We start from the raw sequence: 25359 nt of genomic DNA, 5'->3' as shown, positions 1-25359 counted from the left end.
TGTGAATGCTACAATTATATATGCTATAAATTCAGTGAGATATATAAAATTTATGTCGTTACAGACAGATGATATATAAAGTATTTTTCATAGGATATCTAGGCAAAGTGAGGAATTCGTCGCCGTGGTTTCAGACTTTAGACGTCCACTGTTAAGCACAGGCCTCTCCTAAAGATATACATGAGAGATATATCATAATCTCAATACTTGGCTGCGGGTTGCGTAAATATCACACATATATTACATTACTATACGCTACCGTATATCTATGTAATTTTTTATTTTATTTTTCTTTTACTTTTGTTTCGAGTAATAATTACAACTTAATATTGAAAATACAGTACAAAACAATGTGTATAAATCTAAACAATCACAGCATGTGTTACGTAAAAAGTACATAACAAATACACGTTAAAATATTAAAGTATAAAAATATTAATTAAAAACAATCGAAAAATCATTTGTCTGTGTTCTGGATGATCACCATATCTCTTGAACTATAAGGCTTAGAGACTTGAAATTTGGAGAGAATATTGATTTTATCTAGTAAAAGTCTGCTAAGAAGGGATTTTAAATGTCATTAGCAATAAAGGTTATGTTGACGTTGTTTAGGTCCGCGAAATGGACAAGGGGTAACTAAAATACTAACATATAAAATTATCAGTGTCATATTTCTAAACTTTTGCTTATTATTAGACATATGTATAATTAGTTACTTTATATTTTAACATCTAAACTTCGTTTTCAAAAGTAAACAAATCCTTCACAGGTCTGGATGTAGGAATATATAATAAAGTTCCACAATATATCTCACTACTTCCTTTTCTTAGTATAAAATCTAACATTAAAGGTTTATTATTAAATAAATCATATAGCATTCAACAGTTTTTAATCGAAATGTGTGGAACTTGATCTGTTGACTTATTTACGTCATTTCAAAACAGCAACAGTCGAGTATCTGGCCGGTTCTTCTTAACAGATCGACGTTCCGAGCCGGTGGTAGCTTACTCATTGACTGAACACGCTGACCTTTTTGTAATGTTAAAAAAATCAACGATAAAAAAGTGTTTGTAAATGAAAAAACCAAATACTTATTTAAAAAGAGATATTCGAATTTCGAATACGATTAATCGACGTACTAATTATAATGTTAAAATAGTCGACAATTCAAAAGCGCTTATAAATACCTATTCGAATTAAGATATTTTGAATTTAGAATTTTTGAAAATCCAATTCATTCTTTCATTTGATAGCCGTAATGATAGTCTGGAAGAAATCGCCATTTTAGGTGACAGCCGTTAATACTTTTGCTTATTATAATAATTCATATTCTTCTTCTACATGTATGATAAAGTGTAATATTAAGATATAAAATAGAAGAACAACTCTATTTAATAGACATGGTGTAATAATTTAAAATTATAATGGTAGAGTTATTCTGCAAATAAAATTTATAAGACGTCATACCTCGGCACTGAAACATTCCACCAATTGAAGTACATGGAGCCATTTTAAATCGAAGAAGAAAGTGAACACTTTTTATGACTAAAAATTAGCAGCATTTATTAAACGAATAAATAAGTTTACTGTAGATATAATGTAATATGATACATTGTACTCATATACTGCAACACTCTTTGGAAAATGATGTAATATTTTATGTTATGTTAATAATAAACAGATTATACCTAATCTTGCAACACCAATATACACGGTTCTTTAAAATTTTCAAAAATAGAACAGCACGGAAAAAAGATGGTAGCAGTAAGTGGAAGCGTGGAAAGAGAAAAAGAATTGAAACCGCCCTTTACAGAACTTCGAGCCTAGTGCAATGAGAATCCATTTTTATAAAGAAGAACAAGTAGAATTCTTTGTCACAGTAATGAATATTTAATTTAGATGCATATAATGATTAAAAATATATAGTAGACTGTGTTTCAAATAAAGAAATGTCATAATTGTATATCTGTAGAGTTGAAACACACCATAGAGTAAATACAGCTTTGATAAATCAACATGACTGAATAAAAAATATATGGATATATTTCATCACTAAACTATTCTTTATTCAAATTTTTTTATCAACCTAAATATGTCTATATTCGGAAATATATAATTAAACTTGCATTGGTATGTTGGCTTAACTGAGTAATAGATTATGCAAATCAAAGTTATTTCATTATAAATAATTCGCAAATAATTACTTCATTAGAATTAAATCGTAATAGTTTAATCTAATCGAGTCGACAACAGCTCTGACATGCTAATGATCGATTTCTATACTCGGAAAATTAATATAATAAATCGCATGGCCGTTGCTCTGAAGGTAATAATAAACATTTGTAAATTCGAATATAATTCTACAATTGTTTATTACTTCCAAATAAATATTAAAAACCTTTAAGTATATAGCAATAAGGTTTAAATTAAAAGGAATGTATTAATATAGATACATTTTTATTTTTGTAATTAGTTGAAGCCGATCGAACGGAATCAATATAAGGAGGAATTTTGAAAATAGAATGCGCGAGGCGCCGGCCAATCAACGAGTAGGGTTACCGACGCCATAATAATATTCGCACAGATATTGTAACTTTTTTTTTATCGTCCACGACTATCAGTGTAAACTTTTTGCCGGCGTACGAGATATGTCAAATTACAAGTTTTATTTTTATTCGCCGAACAGGTTTTTGCGTGGCAAATTGCGATTGACAACTACAAAGGCGTCTGCTACATAGCACTCTCTACCGCTTCTCGATAATGGATAAAAATGTTATTATCATTTTGTAATATGTTTTTATACTTAACATTACATTGCAGTCTCATATCATTCAATAGAAAACCTATGTGTGACGATTTGTGATATTGAAACGTGGTCTGTAACTTATGACTTGATTAACAATCACTTAATTAGCCGTGAAAGGAAGATTCTCAGGATATCTCAACAAGATTGGATCAGGAATGAGGAGATCCGAAGACGAACGAAAGTATCCGACATGGGCAGCCAGATTTGCAAGGTGAAGTGTTGTTGGGCGGACCAATAACGCGTAGAACAGGTGCCTACTGGAGCTGTGAAGTCCTGGAGTGAAGACCACGGACTGATCAGAGAAGTACAGGACGTTCACTTAAGATGAAGGAACGGCATAGTTAAGGTCGCTGGGAGACGCTGGAACAAATAAACCGATGCTAAAAGAAATTACCTTAATGTCACTCATCTATATATATCATTATAGAAAACCATTTGAAAATATCATCTATCTTAATACTATCTGTTTAAGTTGGTCACGTAGAGACCAAAGTAAGGATTTTAGTAGACCATAGACCAGATTGAATTTTATTTCGAAGAAGTTAATGCTGCTAGCCCTAAGGCTTTTAAAGCTTCATCTGCCATGATCACGGAACGGAAGGGATCGTTAACTATACCATAAACCTAAATATTCGTGTTTAAAACCTATATGTGACACTCTGACGGAGATGGAAGCGGAGAAGGCAAGGCTTACCTGGTCGTGTCAGGGTTGATGTTTGTGTGGTAAGTGAAGAGTGCGGATTGGAGGGCAGCGTGGACCACTTGGCAATCTAAGGAAGGAGGATGTTATTTGCCTAGACTCTTTATTTATACCAAACCCTAAAAATACGTTAAGGAATCCTAAAAGCAACTTTATTTATACAACCAATCACAAGCCGTACTTTACAACCAATCACACGAGTCGTTTGTGTGAGAGCGACGGAAGATGTGTGACAAAGATAGGTACGTATAATAGTACGAATGCTCCTAGTTTTGTAGCACGCAATGATCTATGCATCCGGTTGTTGTCGCTGCAGATAATTCATTACATGATTATTGTTTATCTTTTTTAATTAAATACATTACATAAAGATCCTTGAAGTACTCATAAATGTAAGTTAAAAGTTTTCTTTTTAATTATGTAATACTGCAAAATCCGATAAAACTGCGACACCTGTATTGTTATTGAGATATTTATTATGTATTCTGTATTATAAGGAACCCTTTAATACTTCAACCACATTGCATGCAAGAGCATAGAAAATATGCAGAATCCTATAGCAATGTAATAGAAAAAGTGGGAATGAGACGGTCATCTGCTTACTGAATTGACGCATTTATAAAAGCACGTAATACCACCGTGCATGGCTTCATAAAATTTTACGAAAACCTAGAAGCCTATAGAAAAATGGTACCAGTGACTGACACGAGTCACGAAGAAACGACTAAGGGGTACAATGCGATGTAGACCACAGGTATAAGCATTTTATGTTATTTTGTATTTCACCTTCATTGAGGAGATCTTTGCGAAGGCTAACATTTTGGATAATGAAGCACCAGTCATTTTACTTTTGATCTTCATCTAATTAAGCATTCGAATGCCGTTACGAATGTTAAGAAGCGGTAGATGCGGCTTGGGTAGACCGTTGATATAGTCAAGGTCACAGGAAATCTCTGGACGTGGACATCGATAATAGTGGTGATCTTTGAGGGAGGCCAATGCATTGTTGCGGACGTCTATAGGCTGACATGATTATCAAGCATTATTAAAAAATTAAAAGCAGAACAATTCACAGCCATAGTTTGCACAGATTAAAAAAATATATTTTATCTGTACCCGTGAACCTTAATCGACCAATCGCGGCGCGCGCCTATCTGTTACGGGCGCATGCGCACCGGACACAAACAAAAATAAACAACTGCATCGAGATGGGTGGTCGCCCATCTTAATATATCAATTTACAATTTAGATTTTAATCAGTGCGATGTGTGAGTAACTAACACCAACGTCTGACTTAAGACTATGCACGATTTATATTCACACATCGATATGAAATCGATTCTGATATATTTTAACATTAATCGATATAGACATGGTTAAAACTATGTTCAACTATATGCAGAAAGTATTTTGATCTTTTAAAACTCTTTTTTTTATTTTTTATGCACAGATAAAAAAAATATTTAGCTTAATCTTGTTAACATTGATTTTACTATCAGTATGGTTGATATTCGATCACAGCTTATTTTTGTTTTAGATCTAAACGTCATCAAGGCACTACCTGGTTGATCGGTTATAGGTGTAAAAAGTTTAAAAGAGTTATTTTATAGCTTCTTTGGTTGTCAATATATGTTACACCTTATCCAAAAAATAAGTTTCAGAAAAAAAATGTTAATATAGTAACAAAAAGTGTTCTAAATAACACATATTAAAGGTTATTTTTTACTATCTATACTTTGATATGCCGAATAAAAAAATAAATATTTCAAAATAATCACTTCATACAGGGAGTTATAAATTCACCGCTTCAAAGCTTATACTGCAATAAACAATCATACTGTATATTTCAATATGTCAAACGAATGGAAGGATGTGGAAAGTTTTTCTTTTTAATTATTTCACATTTATTTGTTTTACAAAATTACATACTTTATATTCTCAATATGAAGTAATCGTAAAAACTGTTTTATTTTTTTAGGTAAAAAAATGTACAAAAAGTTTGCTTCATATATTTAAATAAAGATAATGTAATTAAAAAAATCGATATTAAATAGCTTATGCTGAAATATTTGTGTGCGCCCAAAAAGCGCTGCGCACGACGCTCGCCTGTCACGACACCTGTCAAACTGTCAAATCGGAGGGAGCTGTCAAAACAGCGCCCTATCAGTCTAATTGATCTTAACGGAGATCATTCTACCAATCACGGACGTGTTTGGCTCTAAGCTTTTGGCCGTTCCGTGAACCATGACGAATTAGAAAAAAAATACATCTTCACAATCGACATTAATACATTCATTTTTTTTTTCATTTTTTATTAAGTCCTAAACAGTAGTTAATACAGATAACATATGCAAAACTTGATAGAGCCATCTTACAATATAGGATTTTTAATAAATCAAGTTTTTACTACAAAACAAAGAATGATTTGAAACCAAATTTGAAACACTATTAAAATAAGATAGGCCTAGAACTTCTGGCAGCACAGTCTGTATCTTCGTCATGACATCATCCGCGTGGAATTTAACAAAAATTAATAAGACTTTTTCGTTTTAGAATTTTTCTAAAATAAAAATAGCCTAAATTACTCCTTATTACATTAGCTACCTGTCGGAATAGGTCCCGTCAAAATCATCCAGATATTCCAGAGATTAGCCGGAGCAAATACACAGACAGACACGCAAAAATTTAATAAAATGTAATTTTGGTATATGTACCGTATATATCAGTATAAACATAAAGTAAAAGGCGGTAATTTTAATGTTAAAAACAGACGCTCCAATTTTATTGATTTTTATATATGTAGTTATCGAAATTTTTAAACTCTTTTTTTATTATATTTTATATGTATATATGTTATAATATATTTGTTGAATAGGGTGCCCATAAATTAATTTTCAGGGAATGAGATATAAAAGTAAAATAATAATATTTTTTAATGTTTTTTTGTATTATGCACTCCCAACTCCTCTCCTTCATGTCTCTTATCTCCATCAAAGGTTGTCTGGTAGAGACCGCCTCTTGTACTTCTATATAAATTGTTTATTTTTTATTCATTATCTATTATATGTTATAATGCTTTGATACGTTTACTTTTGGATTATTTATAGAGTGTTATGTGTACAATAAAGTGTAAAATGAATAATTAAATAGTCGGATTTTAATATCGTAGATAATTTACAACTAAAATTGTTACCGCTTCATAACGGTAGAACTAGTAGAAGAAGTGGTGAAAGAAACTTCAGCAATTCTATTATCAAATAAGAAAACTGTCCTGGTATATAACGGTAGGATAAATCAATATATTCAATTAATGATTGGAAATGTATCATCCTATTGCTTCTAGCTTCAATCTTCATCAAATTTGAATTTGAGGAACTTTCCTCGCACTGCATAGGGCATCATCTATTGATTTATCTAAGCAAAACAACTCTGCATGTCCAGTAAATGGAAGTTCTTCATGAGCTAGACTTAGAACTTGTGTTCCGGGACAGACCACCAGTGAGGTTCCCATAACCTAACTCTAATCAACTGTCTTAACCTTGAAGATAACTCAAGGATAGGGTATCTCGGCACCTCAACCGAATCCCGGATTCCAGCAATCTGATCAGAACCTTTTTTCAATTGCATCCAGGAATAAGTCAATCTTGGTCACTTTTAGATATGCTGTGCGAGGGAGATAGCATAAGTCTTTCGGCCAGCGGAAAAGGGCACGGTACAAGAACTGTGCGAAAGAGACATCGCGAAAACTAATGTTCGAAAATCAAAGTAAACAGATGATATATATACTTCATTATTGACATTATTCCTGTTACAATAATGTGACAAATCATTGAAAATTATATTTAAAATAAATTAATTGTAAATAAACTGCAACGGTGTATATACATGATGATTAATAATAGGCTATAAAGTTGTAAATGCCTAAATGTATATTTTTTTGCTTCGTTAAACGCGTTGTACACACTATCCAAAAATCGATGGTTTTTAGAAATAATAAATAACTTAATGATAATATAGTACGAAAAAGTGTTTTAAAAATACGTATTACTACATATTAAAATCAATTATTGTTTACCAATTTGTTCTGCAGACTTTGCACTGCTAGAAGTTATTGGCATTGCAATAGATAAGCTATATTAACTTTACAGTTTTCAGAAATCCCTTTATACAAAGTGTTTTAAAATTAGCGCTTAAGCTTTATACTGAAGAATGAGACAATTTAAGGCATCTACACCTGTAACTAATCATCCTGTATATAAAAATGAATCATTAAAAGGATTGCCAAAACTCGAAAACAACTCTACCAACTCGATATTTTTTAAATACTTTTCATTAAAACTATGAAGGTTCTTACGAGGGAAAAAAGAGAAAATTACGACATAAATAGTGCTAGATGTACGGATTCACGATATCCGTACACCGTTGAAATTCCTTCTTAAGCAAACTAAGTTTTGCTAATACTTTTATAGTGCGAACAACCTACCGACGTCATTGTTTCCAGCCAGTTACAACTTAGGAGTCTTCAAGTCAAGAGTGAAAAGGTTTCTTCTAAGTAAGCAATCGTAGACCTCGTCATCGTTTAACATCAGGCGAGACATAGGTCAAATGCTTCGCCAAAAAAAAATAAAAAAGTAAACAATACATTTCTTTTTCCCCAAAAATCTACGAATAAATTAAAACTTGTGTGATGTCAATTGAAATAAAAAAGACGATGAGATAAGATAGGTGGGATGTAATAGAACAAATAATATTATGTACCATAAAATTTTACTTCGTATGAAATAGAAAATTCATTTTTATAAACAATTGTAGCTTATTCGCCGTTTCTGCCCATAGATGCCCACTGCAAGGTATAGGCTTCTCCTAAAGGTATATATGGGAAGATATACCTTAAAGTGGTATTATGGTGCGCAGAGGACGCTGCTGCCCATCCTCTAGAAGAGAGTTCCCCAAACTTTTTTGTGTCGTAGACCCCTTGTCATGTTTTTCCGTGTTGGGTAGACCCCCTACTTACCTGATATTGATTTCCTGTAAATTTCTAACTGTAGTGAAGTTTAGTGTTAAAAACTTAAAGTAAAAACACATGATATTTATACATTTATTAATTGAATTTTAATTAAAACTACTCAAAATAAAATTTTGTATCTGTTATATAAAAAATACGTAACATTAAATAAACATAAAATAAATTATAAATAAAATAACATAAGCAATAAGTCAATATTTTTAGTGAGAAAGATGAACCTGATGCTGTATTAATAAATTATCAACATTTGGCTTCAATTTTGTTAGGGTTAATCTTAAATCTCCTCGGCTAATGATGTCCAGTCTGTGGACCCCCATTTTCATTTCATGGACCCCCAAATTTTTTTTCGCTGACGTGGACCCCTTGCAGGTTGTCATAGACCCCTAGGAGTCACTCCACTTTGGGAATCACTCCTCTAGAACCTTGTTTGTGAGCAGTGGAATTTCCAAATCATTAATGCACAAAGTGTGAATTATATAAAATTGCATCCCAAGAATCGAATCCGCGAAATAAGATTACAAGTCCCAAACATCTACCTCTTGACTGCGAATGCTACCAGTTATTACTGGCACTCTGAAATAAGTTTTATCTATTTATTAATTTATCTATTGGGTTATAATTGGCCGATAACTTATGAACAAAGACAATTGTGGTAGAAAGTTAAGAATAAAGACTTTTATTACATCACTAATTTCATACTGTAAACATACTATGTATAGTACAACATACTAAACCCCCTTGTTTACAAAAGGGGATTAAATAAAGAACTTAATGCCTGGAGCCAAAAATCTCATCTCATAGTGTACCGGTGAATAGAACATTACAGTGAACAGTTGGTTGGTTAAAAAAAATCGCATTTAAGAATTTAAATCACTCATATATATTAAGAATTGAAAATTATACATTAATTACAAATAAAGTATATATTGAATTACGTCAATCCGTGTTTAAATTTATTTATTATTTGAAGAAAATTTACAGATATCTTAAATAATATTAACAGAAAATAAATTTGAGAAGGGCTTTAAATGTTTTCGCAAATAGAAAAGTTAAGATTGTTGTTATTGTAAATATCCTTATTGACATAATTTTTATAGTATTATGTCCACTGGTGGACATAGACCTGTCCCACAGATTTCCTTTGGAACCAAATGGAAGCGACCTGCTTGTCTTACCGATCTTAACTTTGTTTACTTGAGACTTTCCTTTTTTTTACTTTTTTCATCGAAACTTATGATCGTGGTGTCGAACCACGATATACATAACCAATCATGAAATTTATTTGTAATCTATACAAATAAATAAAATTGAAGTGTATGTTTGTAATTTAATTTCCGTTAAATACGCTTTTCAATACATGCATATGAATATATATAAAGTACATTTTCCAGAATTACTTATAGTCAAATTTTTGTATATCTGTCTGTCTGTTTGTTCTGCCTAATCTCTGAAATGTCTGGAAGTATTCTGACGGAACTTATACTGGCTGATAGATAGTGTAATAAGGATTAACTAAGGCTGCTTTTATTTTAGAAAAAATCTTTAATGAAAAAAAGTAAATAAACTAAACATTTTTTTTGTTGAATTCCAGACGGACAGAGTCGCGGGTATAGCTAGTGTCGCATAATTAAAATGAAATAGATAGAAGAATTGTTCATCAAAACTAGCAGTAGGCGGGTCTTGAGCAGCTGATGGCTGTTGAAGACGTTAGGTTTAGTAAGTGGAGACCATGACCCAGTAGACCAAGCATGAATAAACCCACCACTAGGGGCAACGACGACATAGATTAGATAACAGGAACTCGCTGAATTCGGGCCACGCGAGAACGATCGCTTCTGCAATTTTCCAAAGAGGCCCATGACTTATTGTGGGCATCTATCAGGTGATAAGAAAAATAAGAAGAATCAAAATTAATCTATTAATAATAACTTTAATCTATACGAATAATTACATTTGAATTTGTTATAACTTTTTAACAATTAATATCGAATGGCAAAATATAATATTTCTCTATAGTCTCACTTACAAGGATACCGGATTTATCCAATATAAAGGATATTAATCAATATAAAGAGTGTTATCTTTCATAATTGATGCTACATCATACGGATTTTTAGCCACCAAGCAAAAATTTAAAAAGTTTGGCTGGGAGTTGAAATTTCTACCTCTTTCGCGTCTATCGGCTGAAAATAAGATTTTAATAATATATGGCAACTTTCAAATTAATGTTATTATGTCGACATTTTGAATTATATTACTTGATTAAGAAAATGCGTGAATAAAAGATTTCTAGGTGAATTTAGACATCTGGTTCCGTGGTCTAAGCAAAATCTAAAAGATATAACTTCTTTCAAATAGCAAATATTTAAATGACGTTTGTAAGAACAGACAAAAGAATAACTTTTTGAATAAATATAACTGCGTAGTGATTAGTCGATAGAGCACAGTCTGTATTTTATACACAGCCAGTCAAACCGAATTGGCGACAAGGAGGGCTAATTGAGAGGACCCCCGCTTCGGAGAGGGACGGAGAGAACGGGATACTTTCGGACCACCCAAGACGCGGTGCGGTATTCATACAATGCGTTCTGATTGCGTATTGTGATTCTTGATCGTTTAATTTTCAGTTTTTTTTTTTATTTACGTCTATGCTCCATACTTTTCGCCTTCGATTTATTTATCGATAGATACTGTCAATTATCATGTTACCGGTCGACGTGTGTGAATATTAAAAACCAATTAGGTATGGTATGTTACATTATAAAAAAATGCCGTTAATTTAAGTGCTATTGAAATTCAAGTGTTAATTGATTTTGAATTACAAGCTGATTAATTTTTTTTTAACTATCAAAGTTTTTTATTCGCTGGACATACCCCACAGATTTCCAATAGTAACGGATGCAAGCCACCTGATTGACCGCCAATATTGATTAGAAAGTAATATTGTATATTTTGTTTAAATATGTTTTTAAATTTAATCCTTAAAATCAGTCATACAGTCGTTGATTCCCCTAAATATTATAAATCTTACGCCCTAGTATACACTATTGTTTCTATTTTATATAAATTGTTAAATACTAACTATATTCCATATTAAATGTAATGTAATATATTCAAGACACAATGTTTTTTAAACTAAAATAATATTGGTTAAACATCGAAGTGACTCACTCAAGTATCAAAATACTCAGTCGCGGTATACCAACTGGTAATAGGCCAAGAGCTTTGCACCAATACATTTTTTGATCTCAACCAATGATTGTACGTACACGCTGCTCTATACACGAACATTGGTGAGAACATACGGGTCTATAATTTGTTGGCAACCGTTGCGTTTTATTTTAAACTTTTATTTATTTACCAAGTCCGATGAAGATAGGTATCGTCTGGACCTTGAATCTTGAACTCGTGGAATCTGCAAATGTCACTTAGGCCGTGGTATAGGCCATGTCAAAAATAAGATATATATGGAGTTATGTACAGACACATTGTCTACTATCATTGTCTCTGCCTATCTTATACATATACAGATATATATATACATCTTTTACATGTATGTATAAATATCCTATATATATTTAATTTCTTGGTAAAATTATATACAAAATTTGCAAGGAATATCTTATTTATAAGCATATGCTCGCATTCTATATATGAAGAGAATAATTGCATCATATTTGGTATAGTTGTGTTATATTACCGACGTCAACAGCTAGATGAACGTAGTCGTATAGAATTACTATTATACTGTTTATGAACAGCATGTATAGCATCTTCCGACGACCTCAACAAGATCGTCTTGTTGCCGACGATCTTGCTAGTGGACACCTTATTTTGATCGAATCGTGGTCTGTTCAGCAGCCTGTTGTTTGAGCTTGACAATCTAGCTACACAATACCTGACTAAATATTGTAGAGAAATCGATTAAAAAAGAGCGTATGCGATCGTTCTCATAGTCTTGTATCGTCTATATTCACTGCAACAAGTAGGTTGAAGTTATCTGGATACAAATGCAGGTGAATTGGCCATCACAACTTGGATATTGGTAGTATATTGCGAAGAATACAGTCGTAATATTAAAAATTTGTTCCAGTATTAATCAGTATTTAGTGAATGTTGACAATCAAAGCGACCGATGTCAGAATTTCACTACGTACGTTCACAGACTATTTGTTTAACACTTCTCCATAACAGTGGAGTGGGCTTTAATAACTTTTGTACGCATTTGATAATTTGATTGATGTGGCGTGTGTTTGGAGATCTGAAAAGAATGTTTTGTTAATGACCCGATAGCCGAGCGGCGACTTCCGCTGCGGAGTCCTAGACGCGGCGCCCTGGAAGTTGAGCGCTCTGTAAACACGACTCGGTGCCAGATGGATGCTCTACTACTGGACTTCTATGCTATTGCCATCAGAACTCCTTCAAGACATAATCTGAACTAATGATGGATATATGTTCCCTATATATCTATATTGTCTATTTAAACTATTTTGTACATCTTCGATAATAACAAAAAAAATAATTCATAGAGAGGTACAAAAGGCGGTCTTATCGCTCCAGGCGATCTCTACCAGACAACCTTTGGATGGAGATGAGAGACATGAAAGAGAGGGCAGTTTAGGATGTACAAATACCTACATTACTATATATAGATATAATATATAGAAATAAAATATGTATTTACTACACAGTATCCTATTTTGGCAGTCAAGGAAGATTCTTTTACCATTTTTAAAATATTGACAGTGATTTAGCACATCTAAATCGTTCTTGTAACTCATTCTATCACCTAACAGCGACAACCGTAAAAGATTTCTCCATAAACATAGTAGAATGAGATGTCAATTTCAAGTTCTCCGGTCATCTAAGCAACTTATCGTGTGAGTCATGTAAGAAAAGAAATCTAGATTTAAGATAAGAGGGAGTAAGCAGGTAGGGGCATTCCGGCGAAGTCTAATCGGCAAACACCTGAACTTATTACGAAGTACAGAAACAGTCATATTTGCACAGACTAAATATGAAACTTATACGAAAATTCTAAACGCCCTCGAACTTATTAAGCTGTTATTGATTATCTATATTAATCTGAATTGTAAACTATTGACCCCGAAAACTTTCGCTTAAAGATTTCTTAATCAATCTCAAATAATGTAATAGACGCTGTACAAATGCTATAAAATTCTATCAAAAATAAATATAAAATCTAACCCCTGTATATCTTGAGATTTCTACATTAATATAAAATGTAAACAAAGTATACTATTGATCCTGGTAAACTTCCGCCTGGATACTTCTACATTAGTATAAAATTTAAACAATGCTAGATGCACTACTGAGGAACTATAAGAGAGGAAGACTACTTTTACATAAATCTAAGTTTTGATCAATAGTTCCTGTATAACTTACTCCTGTGTACTCCCACTGGTGGACATCTTCATTAATATTAAATGTTAACAATGAATGTTGTCTAATGAACCCTAAAGACTACAAGACTGGAAGGCTAGGTTTATATAAACATAAGGTCTACTTCTTTGTACTTCTCCCGGGGGAACATCTTTACAAATCTAAAATATATAATGCGTTATTACTTTTTACGTTATTATTACTTACTACTAAAGTCTACTAGAGAAAGGTTAGGTTTACACAAATCTAAATTCTTAATAATGGGTGATCTACAACTGATGCCTATGTACTTCCGCCGGGGGACATCTTTATTAACCTAAAATGTAAACAAAAGATGCTGTATCACTGAACCTTAAAGACTACAAGTAGGGAAGACTACATTTACATAAGCATTAGGTCTAATCAATAGGTGTTGTACTACAGACCCCTGTGTACTTCCACCTAGAAACGTCAACATGAATCTTTAATTTAAACAATGGATTCTGTACTACTGGACCATGAAGTCTACAAGAGAAAGGTTACGTTTACATAAATATAAGATCTAATCAATGGGTTCTGTACCACCGACTCCTGTGCATTCCCGCCGGGGGACACCTACATAAATCTAAAATGTAAACAATAGATGCTGTATCACTGAACCTTAAAGACTACAAGTAGGGAAGACTACATTTACATTAGCAAAAGGTCTAATCAATGGGTGTTGTACTACAGACCCCTGTGTACTTCCACATAGAAACATTTACATGAATCTTCAATTTAAACAATGGATTCTGTACTACTGGACCATGAAGTCTACAAGAGAAAGGTTACGTTTATATAAATATAAGATCTAATCAATGGATGCTGTACCACTGACTCCTGTGCATTCCCGCCGGGTGACATCTACATAAATCTAAAATGTAAACAATGGATGCTGTATCACTGAACCTTAAAGACTACAAATAGGGAAGACTACATTTACATTAGCAAAAGGTCTAATCAATGGGTGTTGTACTACAGACCCCTATGTACTTCCACATAAAAACATCTACATGAATCTTCAATTTAAACAATGGATTCTGTACTACTGTACCATGAATTATACAAGAGAAAGGTTACGTTTACATAAATATAAGATCTAATCAATGGGTGCTATACCACTGACTCCTGTGCATTCCCGCCGGGTGACATCTACATAAATCTAAAATGTAAAAATGGATGCTGTATTACTGAACCTTAAAGACTACAAGTAGGGAAGACTATATTTACATAAGCATAAGGTCTAATCAATGGGTGTTGTACTACAGACCCCTGTGTACTTCCACCTAGAAAAGCCCAGTGAACTTTTTATTTTATATAACATTTAATTATGAGCCATACATGACGACTTAAGGCGACATATTCTGATGACAGAGCCTTAAAGCGGCTCACCGCCTTGACCGGTTTGCTATGTAGCATTTCAACTGCCAGCTATAGCTTTTGTACTATTCGTTCCCGAATTTTGCTTTAAATAATATATTAAATGGTTATTCTTATACATAGATCACATATATATGTTACATACATCAAAATAGTGGCTGTTAGTAACATTATAATATTTTAATAGTTTAAATATTAATCTCTACTCAACTTTAAGGATTATTGTAACAAAAATCGATTTTTCATATTATTTTTCTTTGCCGTTAGTTAATAATTAATATAATTTAAACTAACATGAACTAACCTTAAGTAACGATATATATAATATAAGAATTTCTAATGTGAAATATTTTTAAAATTATAAATTATTTATAATTGGTAAATATACATTGAAAAGCGGTAAAAACTTATTAATGCTCCATCTAAATCATAACACATACCGAACATCATTATATATCTAATTATAATAATTTATTGCATAAAGACTATAGAATAAACATCGCAAATAACTAAAACTGAATAATGATGTGCACGCAAACAACTGAGTATACAGGGTGTTTGGTTATAGATATAAAAGCTTCTGTTTTAAATGTATGATACATCCTGTCCTTTGACTGAGACTTGTGATCAATGGTCGCGGGTTTGATTCCTGGAATGTAGTCATATAATAGGTTGTCAAATATCTCCCTTCCGCCTTTTTGTCTTCTGAATTTCGCGGCTATGTACAAAGCGCTACAGAGCTCGTATCTGGCAATACTATACATCATTTGAAAGGTCTTGACATAACCTACAAAACTACGCTATGCGTGATTAGTTTGGATATTGCGTTCAACAGTTATAGACGTGTAAACATGGAGTTCACTAACGCCGAAATTCGCGCTATTTTAAAGTTTTCCTTCGTTAAAGGCAAATCCGCTAGAGAAACGTTCCGTGAGATTAATGGTGTTTTGGGAGATGGTACTCTATCACTTCGAACCGCGGAAGAATGGTTTCGACGATTCAGAGCCGGCGAAAACGACACCATGGATAAGCCAGCCGGCGGAAGACCTGTGACGACAAATACCGATCAAATCATGGACTACATCGAGTTAGACCGGCATGTGGCATCTCGTGACATCGCCCAGGAGATGGGAGTTAGTCACCAAACCATTTTAAACCATTTGCAGAAGGCTGGATACAAAAAAAAGCTTGATGTTTGGGTGCCGCATGATTTGACGCAAAAAAACCTTCTGGACCGAATCAACGCCTGCGATATGCTGCTGAAACGGAACGAACTCGACCCATTCTTGAAGCGGATGGTGACTGGCGACGAAAAATGGATCACATACGACAATATCAAGTGAAAACGGTCGTGGTCGAAGGCCGGTGAATCGTCCCAAACAGTGGCCAAGCCGGGATTGACGGCCAGGAAGGTTTTGCTGTGTGTTTGGTGGGATTGGAAGGGAATCATCCACTATGAGCTGCTCCCATATGGCCAGACGCTTAATTCTACCATCTACTGCGAACAACTGTACCGCTTGAAGCAGGCGATCGACCAGAAGCGTCCAGAATTGGCCAACAGGAAGGGTGTAGTGTTCCACCAGGACAACGCCAGACCACACACTTCGTTGATGACTCGTCAGAAGCTTCGGGAGCTCGGATGGGAGGTTTTATCACATCCACCATAAAGCCCGGACATAGCGCCAAGTGATTACCGCCTGTTCCTGTCCATGGCGAACGCCCTTGGTGGTGTAAAGTTGAACTCAAAAGAGGTTTGTGAAAAGTGGCTGTCCGAGTTCTTCGCAAATAAGGAGGGGGGCTTCTACGAGGGAGGTATTATGAAGTTGCCGTCTAGATGGAAACAGATTATCGAACAAAACGGCGCATATTTGAACTAAATCCGATCACTGTAACACTTTTTATAAAGCATTGAATAAAGAGCAAAAAAGCGGAAGGGAGATATTTGACAACCTGTTATATAATTCACACTCCTCACGAAGAAGTTTCCAGAGGATGGACAGCAGCGTTCTCTGGGTAACATAATACCACACCACGATAGGTAACCCGTCTACCAAGTGTGATGATTATGGTATATCCTTCCATTGATAACTTTAGGGGCTTTAGGGGCGTATCCTTGCAGACTAGGACAGGAACGACGACGACATCCATTTCTAAGTCGTTTTATAGTTTTAAAAATTATAAATATCGCTACAGTAAGAGCAGTTTCTTCCTGCTTCTTCTTCACTACAACACCTTGCGAAGCAGACTAGAGTCAAAAATAAAATAGATTAAAAAAATAAACAGATAATAAGTTGACAATCATTATAAGTTTCATTGTTGAATAAATTAATTTTAGCTTTTTTATCTAAGATAAAGCCAGTGACTACAAAATACAAATTACAAAATATTAAAATTAATTATTGTTTCCATTGTTCCTGGAGACTGTATAATAGATTTTGATTAAAATAAATTAATGTGACATAATTTAGTGTGATCACTTTATATACAGTGATCGGAAAAATCTGGCAGTGATGTACGTATAAATACATATTAAAATATTTGTTATATTATTGTCTCGATCTTTCAAAGGTACTTAGCAATGCTTATTTAAAAGAATAATGTGCTTCATTGGAGTCAAAAATTTTAAGGCTTTTTTCTGATATATGAGCTAAATAGTCACCTCTTTAAAACTTTTACAATTGTGAGCAATCACATTATATATTTGTGATTTTAAACAGTCCTTTATTAAGTTTTTTTGAAGAGAGACAATCTCCAAGAAGCAAGGTGATTTATACCTGTGTGTGTTTCTACTAAAACCTTTATGATGTTTATAATGGTGACAATAAGATCACAGCACAGGACCTGGTCATGAACACTTCTTCTTTTAAGCTGATGAACACCCACTACAAAGCATATCCCTTCCAGAAGACTGCCACGATAATCGGTCATGTGCTGCCTACAACTAGCGACTTTTGCCACCTTAATTATATAGTCCACACCCACCCCCCAGTGGAGGGCCTGTAAACACCACGTCTAACAGCTCCTGGTCGCCACTTGAAAACATTAACATTTTCTACACCATTAAAACGCTTTATTGTATACATAACAACAGAAAGAAAAAACATAGAGTAATAATAACATAAAAAATTACAATAGGCGATGTCATTACTCAAGACAACTTTTCTATAACAACCATAGTATTACTTGAGGTACGGAAACCTGGTCTTTCACACGCCTCAATGTCAAGTTCAAATTTAAGATTTCTCTATGAGCACGAATGAGCCCAGCTGATTGTCGAGTTGAAGTGACGGTGGCCAGACCACATAAAGCATAGAACCGATAACCTGGATTCTTAGTTTTGGTGACCAAGGATCGGCAGACGCAGCGCTAAACGTCCTTACTAACTTATGTACTTAACAAACACGTTATGCACGGATACAATATAAATACATGGTCGTTTCAGCCCATAGATCACATCAGATCAGCCAAAGACACAGGCCTTCCCCAAAGACATCTATGAGGGAATAGTCGTCACGCTTGGCAGGCGGGTTGGCGATCGTGGTGCTGTATTATGTTCTCAGAGGACATTGCGGCCAGTCCTCTGGTAACTTATTTGTGAGCAGTAGTAATCCTATAAATATATATAATTAAAGTACAAAGTGTGAATTATATAAGATTGTATGCCGGGAATTGAACCTGCGATCGCAAGTCTATCCTCTACCACTGGGCTACCACTGTATATACTATACATAAGAATATGATTATATTCATTTAATAGCGTACTAAGCACGATAAAATTCGCATCGCATTACTTGTTTATTTATAGGAAGATATATACTATGGTAATAAACTTATATAGTAAAGGGTATTCGCAGCTTTAATTATGGTTCATTAACAAACTTATATTTAATATGTTTAAAAACCCAGAAAAAGAAAATCTTTGCATGAACATTTTCGAACATGTAAACATATGTCCGTTATTAGCATAAGTGAAAATGTTTATTTAGCCTTTATTAGCAATAAAAGCTATTATATTTATTTATTTGTTATTTGTTTTATATGTATATCTAAGTGATAATTATGTAAGTTTTTTTTATACTCTCCTTTGTAATGTACAGACAACTAAATGTTCTAAATGAAACTGCTTTCCATGGTTTCTTTGGATTTATATCAAATGGCCTATCTCTGTGGATATCTTACTATTGAAATAATGAAGTAATTTCTATATACATTTCCTAGAAAGTTATGAATAATTTGTTCGTGTGAACTTCAAGCGACTTTGCCGGGGTCGTCTCGACCTCCTAACGATCTCTCTTCGCATATTAAAGTTATTAATATCGCTCGATTACTGCACCCGAGTACTAATATGGAACTACCTACATATTTATAGCGGTCATTAACTAAATATGTGACTTTATACATGGGCTATGGCGGCATAGTTGTTACAAAGTATATCTTTTGTTAATAAAACGCTGGTTTTATTATTTATATAAATACTAGCTGATCCCGCAAACGTTGTTTTACAAAAAAATTAAAGTTTTTAATTAACAAATTAAAGATAATAATAATTGATCGTAGAGGGGTGAAAATTTAGGGTTGTATGTATATTTGTATGCATGTATCATAATAAAATAAAAACCAAAAAATTTGTATAAAAAATAAAATAAAAAATTTGGGGGTGGACCACCCTCATCACTTAGGGGTATGGAAAATAGATAGTAGCCGCTTCTCAGACCTACTGAATACGGATATAAAATTTGGTAAAAATCGGTCAAGCCGTTTCAGAGGAGTTCAAGTTCGAACACCGTGACACGAGAATTTTATATATTAGATTTATAATAAAAAGTGTCTTCGTAAATAAAAAATAAATTAATATGTATAAAAATTAACTATTGTTTACTATCTGTCCCTGAAGCTTTGGTACTGCAAGAAGATCCTGTCGAAATTCTAATATAAAAAATTAATTAATGTAACTTATGTCAGAGTGATCAATACACACAGATTTTGAAATAGGTAATAAAATTAAAAATATATGTGTCTGCGTGTGCGTGTGTACGTGTGTTTGCGTGCGTGTGTGTGCGTGTGTGTGTGTGTATACGTGCCCGCCGACATTGTAGATGTTGTACGGTCAAAAATCAACAGTGTGTCAAAAAGTTAAAAAAAAATATAAATAAAACCTATTTCACAGTGATAACTTTATTTATTTATTTAATGATGTAAACAACGTATTTCGTGTCTTACAATAATTAAGTCATAATAATATAAAATTTTCGTTATAACGCTTTATTTAATATTGTTTTTGATTAGATATTATCCTAAAATGACTTTATTCAATTGGCGTTAAATGTTGTATAGATATTTAAATTTATATTCTAGAAAATTTTCCGTTTGTTATCTCCACCAGAAATTTCTCATATATATCGAAATAATGAAAAAAATAACCAAATTGGTTAAACCGTTAGAGGTTTTTGTGGTATATTTATATACGTATTTATTTATACTTGTTATTATTAAATTTTGATAACATATTTTGATCACCTGTGTTCGACAAAAGTATAATGATAGGAGAGCTTAATTTGAAAGTAAAATCACTAAATGGATTCTTTCAACTTAAAATACATGTGATCACGGCGTATTAAAACAATAGCGAAACTTTCAAACACGCCGTGATTTGAAACCACAACGAACGGAATCCTGTTTTTCCTTATAAATTTTACCAACCTTTATCGTCCTTTCAAAATCCTTCGACTGAAGTTTTTGTCAGATTCTTTTAAATAATATCTTTATAATTCATTGCATGATAATTCAGATTACAATATACTACGTATTATAAAACCATACAGTTACTATATATGTTGGATACATATCTATATATCTATACAAATAAATATAATTGAAGTGTCTGTACATGATATTAAAATTAGCGCTTTTTACTAAACACATATGAATATATTTATATAATATATTTATATATATATATATATACCAAAATCACTTCTTTTTTTAATTTTGGCCTGCCTATCTGTCTATATGTTTTGAGTAATCTCTGAAATGGCACGACCGATTTTGACGGGACTTATACAGGCAGATAGCTGATGTAATAAGGAGTAACTAAGGCTATTTTTATTTAAGAAAAATAAATAAACAAAAAAAAACTTAACAAACTAGATATTTTTGTTTTCAATAATTTCACATGGATGAAAGCGCGGTCATAGCACTACTACAACATTTGTACAGATTAATAATATTTAATTGTTTTCATTTAAAAAAAAACCACAATAGTTGCATTACTAACCCATTATATAAACTGCCCAAAATGCAGTCACTCATAAATACATAAATAATATATAATTATTTCATATAAAATCATCGATTGTGGAAAAATCTTTGAAAAAAAAATTCTGAACGTGCGTGTTCACACGCGCATATAATAGTAAAGTTTCACACTATATCTTAGATTTTCCTCTTCTTAATTTTAATCTAAAATTGTAGTTACATAATTATTTTTTACAGCAAAGAGTTTTTAATCGGTCGAAATGTGTGGAATTTAGTTTGTTGACTTATTTATGCGATAAATTTGATGATGTTCACGTTAAAAATTGTTAAATTTCATTTTAAAAGAGCAACTGCTGAGTTTCTGTCCGGCTCTTCTCAACAGATCAGCATTCCAAGCCTATTGTAGTTTAACCACAGACTGACCACGCTGTCCTGTTGTTAAAAAATTTAACAATTAAAAAATTCGTGTAAATACTTATTTGAAGAGATATTTTAAATTTAGAACACTATTAATCGACCTATTTGTTCTAAATGTTTTTAATTTTATCCAACAAAAGTTTCAGTAAATTTGTCAATTAACATTTATATGAATAAATTGATAATTTGAGCTAATTACATTGATATATTTTCATTAAGATTTATATGATGCCTGACGTATCGCAATATAACGTGGATAAGCTAAACTATGGTTGTATGTTCGTATCCATAGCATGCGCAAGCAGCGGCCCGCGTCGTGTGTGGTCCGCCGGTCGGCAGCGTGCTCTACTTCGTTATATTATTTACAAATACTCACATACCAATATTTATTCTAGCCGCCATTCTTATGCGAATCCTATTGGAATTTTAACAAATGCTTCTTTACGTCACTTCTTTACATTAGTTTTTTTTTAATATATAATTTCGAATTTCGAATGCTTTATTCTATCTATTTATAATCTATATTTTGTTGAAATGCGCGCGAAAATCGAACGTCATTTTTTATGACGTTAAAGGTTATGGATTTCACCGGATGGTTTGAATAAAGAATGTAATTTGTTTTGAAACAAAATATGTATATTTATACATATATAGATATATGTAGACTAGCCAATTTATATTATCCAATATATACTAGAGCAAGCCACATATCGCGCAGAACATATAGCTACTGGAGCCTTAAAGAAGATCTTTTTCTACAAAATCTATGGAGGAATCCCATGCCCACCTATGGGCGACTTATGAGTGAAATGATAATACTATATCATATTAGATTAAATTTATTTATTCTCCATGTTCTATTTCAATTTATATTGAAAGATAAATGTTATAATTATCTATATGTGTACATAATGTATCTAAATGTACAGTTGAATAGATTAAATTTATTTATTTACTTCAGACTTTGTTTTGGTGATAAATCATTTACGTATTATTACAATGAGTTAAATTTAAGTATATTTGGCATAAAGACATTTAAATATAGTACAAAATATACTATAGTTAGGAAAAAATATGTGTGAATACGGAAAGTAATATAATACACTGCAAAACATACATTAACAATCGAAACGATAGACGTCATAGTTTACGACCTTTAGTTAAAAAAATAGATATTTAAATAAATTTCGCTAGCTATAAAATATAAAATCAAAACATTCAAAAATCAAAATCGTAATTCGTGAAACTCATACAAAATCAATAAATATATATAGAAAGATCGATCAACATATCTAGTTTTATCCATTTTTATTTGACACAATGTCTAAGATTAAATTCAATAATATTAATATATTTTTAAAAAGTTATAAGGAACAAAGTTTAAAACGTTCTTTTTTTTTAATGATAATTAATTTGCACACTAAATTCTATCTTTTTTTGTACACTAAATTAATTTTAATAGTCAACTATAACATGCGCCATGTTTAATAAAACAATTAAATATACAACAGAACAAGTCTGCCCGAGCCGAAGTTCCTCCGGAAACCCTCCAACTTTAAAAAAGGTTTAAGACTAGGCGCACTCAAATAACATCTGGGAAGCGACAGTCCAGTCCAAAAAAACATAACCTTAAAAATTACATACGCATTCTCTTTCACTTCATACTTAAATCTGAACAAAATACTAAATAAACAATTCATTACCATTTCAGATCAGACTTCAAATGTTGAACTCAGGCCTACCTCGAAGATTTTAAAGGTCAGGAATGGGACCTGTTCTTGCTGGTTTTTGGTTTCCACTCCAGAACTTTAAAGCACCAACGTCCATACGCTCTGCGTGCTACATGGCCTGCTTAATGCCACTTCGACCTGACCAACACGCTAGGCCACGTCAGTTTCTTTCGATCGTCAATAAGTATCTTTAACCATGTCCTAGAAAGATGTTCGAATCATAGCTCTCTATAAAGCTTTCGATTGTGAGTTTGTATAGACATTTCAATTTCGGTAGTCATCTAAATAAGTTTGAAAAACATATCAAGACAAAGCAACATTAAAACTACCAAAATTCCCATCTTTTTGTACACGTTAAAACAAGTCTAAACTACCAAAAACAAATAATGGCCGTTACAGTTTTCTCATTACTACCAATCATCTCTGTTTGCCGAACTGGCCCGATGTTTGCCGAAAGTGCCCGATGTTGTCCGAAAAACACCGAAGTTTACCGATCATGATCAACATAACTGCACAATCAATATTATAGTTTTTCATAGAGCTCCGCAACGACACATTTGCGGCCGTATAGACTAAATATTTTAAATAATGTATAGTAACAGCTTTACATCGACCGCAAATGTAATTTTGTTGAAAAACAAAGTTATATTTGCGGTCGAGATTCATGCATTTTTTGCGTTTAGCAGTGGAATAAAATTTCCCGGGCCGCATGTGTATTGTTGCGTGTTTGATATTTAAGTTCAAATGTTGACGTAAGCTGTAGTAACGCATTGTGAGGGGTTGTTGTGCCAATTAGACCGATGTAGCGTTTACAGACGAAGTTTGTTTTCACTTATAGCCGGGTCACGAGGTGTTTTGATTGACTAGGAGGAGCAACATCCAGTTTGAGATTTTTATAGATACAAATCGGCGATACAGAGAGTTCTACATACAAAAATTGTTGAGATAGAATGTTCTGGATGCCTAAAACATAGGTATATAATGTTTTAGGTAGTATATACTAGCATAACTAACCTTTATACAGGGTGATTGGTTATTTATGTAAAAGCTTTAAAGGGATTTATCGTTTACTATAAACGCCCATTGCAATTCAGACCTTCCACAAAGATATCTATCGAGGAATACCATAATCGCCCCGCTTAGCAGGCGGGTTGGCGATCACAGTGCGGTATTATGTATATATATACATAGGACGCTGCTGCCCATCCGTGAACAGTGGCAATCCTGTATAACTAATGCACAAAGTGTGGGAAATCTAACTGAAACCACTGCAAGAGGTGAAAATATAACTTCACAATCAGAGAATATAGGTCTGGCGCATTCCAATAGAAATGATATATTAATGTAACATATACACAGTGTGATCGTGTGAAGTGTGAAGAAGTGTGAAGAGACATAAAAGATTTAATACCATAAAACTTTTATATCTATAACCTAACATCCTGTAGAATTTTTAGAGACTAATGAAGTTGAGGTAGAGAGACGTATTAACATAGCCTGGAGGAAGTTCTGGACAACGCAAGAAATCGTAAGAGAAATATGCAGCATAAACTTAAAAACATTGTATATGATACAGATTTGATTGTATTTGATTAAGTTAAATGCTGAACAAAAATCTATGCAG

Source organism: Battus philenor, unplaced genomic scaffold, assembly GCF_028537555.1.
Source record: "Battus philenor isolate CCGP_79_NKW_IND1 unplaced genomic scaffold, ilBatPhil1.0.hap1 SCAF_20, whole genome shotgun sequence".
In the NCBI taxonomy this organism is placed as follows: Eukaryota; Metazoa; Arthropoda; class Insecta; order Lepidoptera; family Papilionidae; genus Battus; species Battus philenor.
The sequence above is the reverse complement of the archived record's forward strand: the minus strand, read 5'-3'. Positions refer to the sequence as shown.